Source organism: Triticum aestivum, chromosome 2B (assembly GCF_018294505.1).
Source record: "Triticum aestivum cultivar Chinese Spring chromosome 2B, IWGSC CS RefSeq v2.1, whole genome shotgun sequence".
NCBI classification, from domain to species: Eukaryota; Viridiplantae; Streptophyta; class Magnoliopsida; order Poales; family Poaceae; genus Triticum; species Triticum aestivum.
Window position 1 is genome coordinate 193,248,906 of NC_057798.1, and position 8,493 is coordinate 193,257,398.

General features: G+C 48.7%; 1 long non-coding RNA gene across 1 annotated transcript; it reads left to right on the forward strand.

The window, feature by feature from the left end:
- The first annotated feature begins 369 nt into the window (after window positions 1-369).
- On the forward strand, window positions 370-8,276 carry LOC123044301 (uncharacterized). Its single transcript, XR_006419964.1, has 3 exons — window positions 370-4,936; window positions 5,298-5,762; window positions 5,916-8,276. It is a non-coding gene; the product is annotated as an uncharacterized lncRNA (long non-coding RNA).
- The last annotated feature ends 217 nt before the right edge of the window (window positions 8,277-8,493 follow it).

Sequence of the window (8,493 nt, forward strand, 5' to 3'; positions counted from 1 at the left end):
ACGCTCAATTTGCATCGAGTCGGAACGACTCTCTCCAGCCTCGTTCTCTCCGCCTCTCCCTTCTCTCCCGAGTCACCTTCCCAGATCTCGCCGGCCCCTGCCCTCTCCCCCCGGCCTCTGCCGGCGGCGAGTAGGGCGAGGAATCCTCCCCTAGCGTAGCTTAGCAGTGTAGGATTTCCTAGTTTCGTCCTTGATGGCAGGTCTTGGGAGCAACTCGAGGATCTGTAGGCTTCTTCGAGTTCTGTCAATAGTGGTTCTGCCGTCGGCGCCGCCTCCGGTGATCGTCTTGTCTCAGTTCGCCTAGTACCCTGCTAAATAACTACTACTCCCTCCGTTCGGAATTACTTGTCTCGAAAATGGATGTATCTAGAACTAAAATACGTCTAGATACATCCACTACTGCGACAAGTAATTCCGAATGGAGGGAGTACCTCCTTAGTCTTGTGTCCGCTGGTTTGCCCTCCTCCTCTTCTTGGGCTAGCTTTCTGGGGATTGGATTGTGCATCCGATTCCAAACCAGCATCCTTTTCTTGCTCTTGGTGTCCAATAAAATCCAGCTTTCTTCTTCTTCCCTCGTCGGATTTGTTCCTCAAAATCCGCCCCCACCGACCGAGGTTACTCTCTGCTGGTTCTTCATCTCCCTCTCTTAGCCGCTTCGAGCGGGATGGAGCAGAGACGATGCATTCTTTCTCCTCCATCTCATGGCATCGTCTCTTATTTCCTTCGGTGATGTTCTTCGTTTCATTTTCATGCGCTTGTCAATGCGGTTCTTGATTGTCTGATTTCCCCCCTCTTCAACCTCCATTACGGAGGCCCACCATGCTGTTTCGGGGGGAGGCAGCCGGTCAGCCCCGGCGGAGGCAGTTTTCTCTCAATGCTGTTGAAGCACATGCATACCCTGGATATTTGGCTTCTTCAGCTCCAACCTCCAGATCTCCGGCTGCAAGACCACATGGAGGCCCCAATCCCGTTGATCTTTTGATTTGGCGACCGACGACTTCAACAGACCTGTCCCTGGTCAGCTACGAAGAAGCACGATGTCTTTTCTCCTCTGCTTTCTTTCCTCACCCCATCTGAAGGTCCGCCTGAGAGGCGATTCCGGGCAAGGTGTTCGCAGTCAGCGGAGATTCAAGCACTGTTCGCCGCCGGCACTTTCCTTTGACTCAACCGCACGGGCGCTTTCCACCGGTGAGGTGTTCGCAGTCGACGGAGATTCAAGCGATGTCCGCCACCCGCACTTTCCTGTGCCTCCGCCACACCGGCGCTTTCCGCCTGCAAGGTGTTCGCCGTCGGCACGACAGAGATTCAAACGGTCGACGAGCTACGTGTTCGTAGTCGGCAGAGATTCAAGGGCTTTCAATCGGTGAGGTGTTCGCAATCAGCGTGTCGGCAGAGATTCAAACGGTCGACGGGCTAGGTGTTCATAGTCGGCAGAAATTCAAGTGCTTTCCATCGGTGAGGTGTTCGCACTCAGCGTGTATTCAAGCGCTCGACGGGCGAGGCGGAGATTCAAGCGCTTTTCACCGACGAGGTGTTCGCAGTCGGCGGAGATTCAAGCACTTTTTGCGACGAGGTGTTCGCAGTCGGTGGAGATTCAAGCGCTTTCCGCCGGCGAGGTGTTCGCAGTCGGCAGAGATTCGAGCGCTCGACGGGCGAGGTGTTCGCAGTTGGGGGAGATTCAAGCGCTTTCCGCCCGCGAGGAGTTCGCAGCCGGCGAAGATTCAAGCGCTTTCCACCGGTGAGGTGTTCGCAATTGGCGGAGATTCAAGCGCTCGACGGGCAAGGTGTTCGAAGTCGGTGGATATTCAAGCGCTTTCCGCCGGCGAGGTGTTCCCAGTCTGCAGAGATTCAAGTGCTTGACGGGCGAGGTGTTCGTAGTCGGTGGAGATTCAAGTGCTTTCCGCAGGCGAGGTGTTTGCAGTCGGCATGCGAGGTGTTCACAATCAGTGGAGATTCAAGCGCTTTTCGCAGGCGAGGTGTTTGCACTCGGTGGAGATTCAAGCATCGACGAGCGAGGTTTTCGTAGTCGGCAGAGATTCAAGCGCTTTCCGCCGATGAGGTGTACATAGTCGGCGGAGATTCAAGCACTCATAGGTGAGGTGTTTGCAGTCGGCGGTGATTTAAGCGCTCGACGAGCAAGGTGTTCGCAGTTGGTGGAGATTCAAACGCTTTCTGCTGGCGAGGTGTTCGCAGTCGGTGGAGATTCAAGCGATCGACGGGCAAGGTGTTCGATGTCGGCGGAGATTCAAGCGCTCGACGGGCAAGGTGTTTGATGTCGGCGGAGATTCAAGCGCTCGACGGGCAAGGTGTTCGCAGTCGGCGGAGGTTCAACCGGTTGACGGGTGAGGTGTTCGCAGCCGGTGGAAATTCAAGTGCTTTTCGTCGGCGAGGTGTTTGCAGTCGGCGGACGAGGTGCTCATAATCAGTGGAGATTCAATCGCTTTTCGCTGGCGAGGTGTTTGCACTCGATGGAGATTCAAGCATCGATGGGCGAGGTTTTCACAGTCGGCGGAGATTCAAGCTCTCTCCGCCGACGAGGTGTACGCAGTCGGCGGAGATTCAAGCACTCAAGGGCGAGGTGTTCGCAGTCGGCAGAGATTTAAGCACTCGACGAGCAAGGTGTTCGCAGTTGGCGGAGATTCACATGCTTTCTGCTGGCGAGGTGTTCGCAGTCGGCGGAGATTCAAGCGATCGATGAGCAAGGTGTTTGAAGTCGGCGGAGATTCAAGCGCTCTACGGGCAAGGTGTTCGCAGTCAGTGGAGATTCAAGCGCTCGACGGGCGAGGTGTTCGTAGTTAGCAGAGATTCAAGCGCTGCACAGTCGAGGTGTTCGCACTCGGTGGAGATTCTAGCGCTTCTCGCCGGCGAGGTGTTTGCAATGGACAAAGATTCAAGCGCTTTCCGCCGGCGAGGTGTTCGCAGTCGATGGAGATTCAAGCGCTTTCCGCCGGTGAGGTGTTCGTAGTCGGCGGAGATTTGAGTGCTTTCCGCTGCCGAGGTGTTCGCAGTTGACGGAGATTCAAGCGCTCTCTGCGAGCGAGGTGTTTGCAGTCGGCGGAGATTCAAGCATTGTCTTCCATCGGAGCTTCCCTGCGGCTCCACCACACAAGCGATTTTCATGAGCGAGGTGTTCGCAATCGATGGAGATTCAAGCGCTGTCCTCCACCAGTGCTTTCGTGCGGCTCCACCACACCGGTGCTCTTCCCCGACGGGGTGTTCGCAGTTGGCGGAGATTCAAGCGCTTCGCCGGCAAGGTGTTCGCAGTTGGCGGAGATTCAAGCGTTGTCCGCCACAGGAAAGCGCCACCGGTGCTTTCCTATGGCTCCACCACATCGGCGCTTTCTGCCGATGAGGTGTTTGCAGTCTACGGAGATTCAGGCGTTGTCCGCTGCCCCGGTGCTTTCTTGCGGCTCCACCACATTGGCACTTTTTCCTGGCGAGGTGTTCGCAGTCGGCGGAGATTCAAACGTTGTCCGTCGTCGCCGCTTTCCTGCGGCTCCACCACACCGGCGCTTTCCGACGGTGAGTTGTTCTCAGTTGGCGGAGATTCAAGTGCTCCGGCGGCGAGGTGTTCGCAGTGGTGGAGATTCAAGCGCTGTCCGCCACTGGCGCTTTCTTGCGGCTGCACCACAGCGGCGCTTTCCGCCGGCGAGGTGTTCCCAGTCGGCAAAGACTCACGTGTTGTCCGCCGCCGACACTTTCCTTCGGCTCCACCGCATCAGCTTTGCGCGAGAACTCGAGGTATGCTGTGCGCACACCCTATTCCCATGTGCTAGTTCGCTTTCTCTATCGCGCGTGTCCGACGCGTTTTCCGACAGGTCGAGCGATGCTAATGGCCAAGACGGTTGCTTAACAGCAGTTGCATTGCGGTGCTTGGATTGCGGCAGTTTTGTGGTTTGGTCTCGCTGACACATGGGCAACGACACGGGGAACATTCGCTGGTGCGAGGAACAACAGTTGCAAGGCGTTAGGTTTTTTTCCGGTGATGCGGCGGCGAGCATCGTCGCGCAAACCAAAGATCATCAATCAGGCCATTTTGGTGGCCACGGCAATTTTTTTGTTTACTGAGGCAGTTCCCCTCATCTTTTGCCGTGCTGACCCGTCTCAGGGCATTTGCGGGCAATTCACCTCATCTCTTGCCGTGCTGCCTGTTCTGCATGTAGATTATTCTTCTTGGTATGCCCCCCTTAGGCAGATTGGTTACTTTTGCCATGTTTAGTTGTGCATGGTATACACCTATGTTGCTATGCTCATGTGCCCTATTTGTGTTCATTGCCGCAGTTGCTATGTTCATTTGTGTTATATATTAGTTCTCCGCATTTCCATATTTTTGCCATGTGATCCTGTTTTACATGTGTGATGTGTGTACTTTGTTGCCATGCTCTTATTGTATGCAGAAAATTTGTTCTCTATAAATTTTGCCATGTGTTCATGTTTAGATTTGTGATTTTGTATAACTTTTTTTCCATGCTCTTATGTATGTAGAAGATTGTTATCTTCATAATTTGCCATGGCAACACGTTTCTGTGATTGCTTCACATTTTTGCCATGTTCTCCTATATGTACTACCTTTTTCAGTGCAAATTTTCATGTCATTTCACATTGTATGCACTAATTGGTTAAATACAAATTTGCCATGCCATCGTGTATGTCATTTGCTTACTACTTGCCATCCTACCATTTGCCATAGTAATTTTCGGCATTTTTGCCATATATGATGTGGTTTATTACATTAGTGCCATTTCCATCCTTTTTGTTTTATTTTTCATGAGTGGAAGGAGGGGTTGGTAGGTCCAGAATGCAATTTTCTTTTTCCTTTTTCTCTTTCATAGATTTCTTGTCTTTCACTCACTCTCCCTCTTTGTCATGTGCAGATCCTTTTGCATCATGGCTCGGAATGGCCAAAGCTGGTAAACAGATTCAGAAGGATGTATTGGTACTTTTTTTTTCATATGTTTAATCTTGGGGTAAATTAACCATGAAGGATGCTAGTTCTTACTTGTTCGTATGTTTCGTGTGAATTTTTTCCTCAAGTTCTGTTTTTTGTGTGCACCATGGCAATTTTTCTACCACCCATTGGGTTAGGTTTTGCACACTGTTTTTTTTCTTCCTTTCTTTAAGTATTCAATAACATGTTATCAAAAATACGATCTCTTTATCTTCATCTACATACTTATACCATGGCATTCTGAAGTGCACTAAAACTTGGCAAGTTTCTTTGACCACCTATGGCAACTTAAGCTACATATACATACTCATATATCATGACATTTTATGCTTTGCTAATTCTCATGCAGGCTAGCCAGCGCAACAAGGGCTCACATGAACGTCTCACTGAGCTCAACAAGAATTTTAGTGATGATCAGAAAAATATTGCCCGGAAATATGGGGATGCTTTCATTGATGAACTATCACACAAACCTAAACAACCCCGTGTGCGTCTGGCTTGGGAAGATTTATGACATTGGGACCAGAGTTTCGTCATCCCTGGGCGTGGCCGAATTTCATTGGACAAGGAATCTGTCTTCAACACGCTTGGTGCGCCCTGTTGTGGCATCGACGTGCCTTACAAAGTGAATCGCGAAGTTGAACCGCGACTATTTGCTGAGATGTTTCTGGGCAGGGAAACCATGCCGCTAACAACTGCTCTTGTGTCATGCGTGGGGGGATGGCAACTAGTGACCTTGACTTCAAGAGGAAGAGGAAATTCCTCATTTTCTTGATTTCGTCTGTCTTTGCTCCGACTACTTCGATGCAACCGAGTAACAAATGCTTCCCAATCTTGGCATGTTCTTTGATGTCCTTCATTTTCTGAGTTGATGCATGGTCAATGGCCTTTCCTTTTCAGTAGCACGTCTCGTTTGGCAATTTGCATTGCCATTAGCGTAACCAGTTTGTTCTCTGATTTCTCGCAGGACAAGATAGGTGACACAAAAAACATGAATTGGTGCAAATTTATTGTCAGATTCCTTCACGCTATCTTTGTGAAAATGATTTACAACAAAGGCCACCGTCTCCATCGATGACAACTTTCTCTTTTTTATTTTCTATTTTTTCATTGTATGCTTTTTTCCCCATCAATCTAACGTGCCTCTTTTTTCTTGGTTGCTATCTTCACAGCTTATATGTCAACAAACTCGGTATTAGCATTGTCAATCTCATTGAGTTTGGAGGTCTGCCGCCACCTCATCAGTTTGATGTAGCTGCTTGCAATGATGGTGCTATCAAAGTTGTTCTTGCGACAAGCAAGAAGGCTGACAAGTTTTTTGGCAAGCTTTGGGTTAGTTTACCGTCTTCAGACCATTCTTTTTGTTTGTTACTCCCCCTATAAAGAAACATAAGAGCGTTTAGTGCGTTTAGACCACTGAACGCTCTTATATTTCTTTACAGAGGGAGTACATAGTAGATACATTACTGGCTGGCAATTCCATCCTGGTCAGGTTGCAACTACTCGCTCTGTTTCTAAATGTAAATGTTTGTAGAGATTCCACTATGGACTACATACGGAGCAAAATGAGTGAATCTACACTCTAAAATGCATATATATACATCTGTATGTGGTCCACAGTGGAATCTCTATAAAGAGTTATATTTAGGAACCGAGGGAGTATAATACAACTTGGTTGGCATGCTCACACTTATCAACATGGCAAATTTCATACTCCCTTCGTCCCAGAACAAGTGTCATGATTTTAGTTCAAACTGGGTGAACATCATGGTCTTCGGCACTAAAACCATGACACTTATTTTGAGACGGAGGGAGTACATTTATGCTCTTTGGCATGTTGATACTAATTAGAGATGGCAACTTCAATATAATTTGGTTGGGAATTTTAAACTAATCAGTAGGAAATTTTAATATATATGTTATTAGTAACAATACATTGATCAACATGATTTTTTCTTTTGTTCTACCACTAATTGGCATTTGCATTGTTCTACCATTGATTTATTTAATTTCTTATTAGACTCACAATTTTAATATAATCTGGTTGGCAATTTCATGTAGATCAAAATAGCAAATTCATACATTTTCTGCTTTTTTGCCATTTGCATTCTGACTAGGATGGGAATATCTATGTAATCTGGTTGGCAATTTCATGCAGATCAGCATGACAACTTTCATACATCATCCTAGGGCATGCTCCCAATAATTATGATGTAGGGTGAAACCCTAGGTGATGATCTTTTTCACACTCGGAGGAAAAAATTGAGGGCAAACAATAGTTCAAGAGGGGAACACTCAAACAAACCCAAATCACATATCCACTAGAATAGCATACATGAGATCTACAAGTATTACATGAACAATCAAGGGAAATAGCACAAAGGTAAAGGTTCTTCTCAAATCCAAAGAGATGAGGTCTTGATGATCTAGGTAGATCCTTCTCCCTTAGGAGGTCTTGATGATCTTATGATGGGGATCCCTCTCCCTTAAGAGGTTTTGATCCTCAAGATGAAGGCACAAGGAGCAAAGCTCTCAATGATCTCAAATAATTTGCTAACCCTAATCCAAATCTAGGAGGTGACTATTTATAGACCAAGGAAGGTTTGGGGGGGGGGGGGGAACGGGGGTACAAGGGTCAATTCTCCTTAATGCTCGCAGGCATGGTCGGAGGGGTCTAGGTTCGTAAAGGGCTAGGAACCCCGGGGTGGTCGCCTAGGAGGAGGGCTAGGAACCCTGGGTGGTCGCCTGGGAGGAGGGCTGGGCACCCGGGGGTGGAGGTCCGGGTACCCGGGGTGGCCGTCCTGGTGGAGGGGCCGGGCACCCAAGGGTGGGGAGGCCAGACACTTGGGGTGTCTAATGGCTTCGCCCACCCTGTGGCCGCATGTCCGGGCGCCCGGGGTGTCCAGAAGGCCTCTGGTTTCCCGCATCTTGGGCTTCTCTTTCTCCTCCTTCCTCTTGTGGCTCTGTGTGGACTTGATGATCCTTCCTTGCTTCTCCATGGCCTTTTCCTTGATACATAAGCATGCATAAAGTCTCCGCTTGATGTAGAATCCATTTCTCATGTGAATTCAAAGGAAGCTCGAAGAGGAGAGAGGTAACCTCTATTTCAATAGCACGTGCACGGGCTCTTGTCATTGGTCCACTTGGTGCTTGGGATGACGGTGGTAGGTCCATGGGGATGGCTGTAGGATGCTCTGCATCATCTCCCCCCTTGGGGAAGATCTGCTCTCGGATCAATAACCTCATCAGCATGGAAGGGAAAGAGGTCTTTGACATTGAAGATGTCACTCACGTTGTACCCGTCTCTTAGGATGTCAATCTTGTAGGCATTGTCGTTGTAGCTGTCACATCCCTGGTCCTGTTATGCACTAGGCTAGACCTCTTGTGAGCATCATGTTTTATTTCAAATGAAATTTGAATTGAGGAATTTTCAAAGCCTCAGAAACCTCTAAAAATAACCAACAATTAAATCTTCTCAAATGTGTCCAAGAAAATGTTCCTGTTATTCCATGGAAATATTGGTAAGAGGTAAAATTTAAACCAAT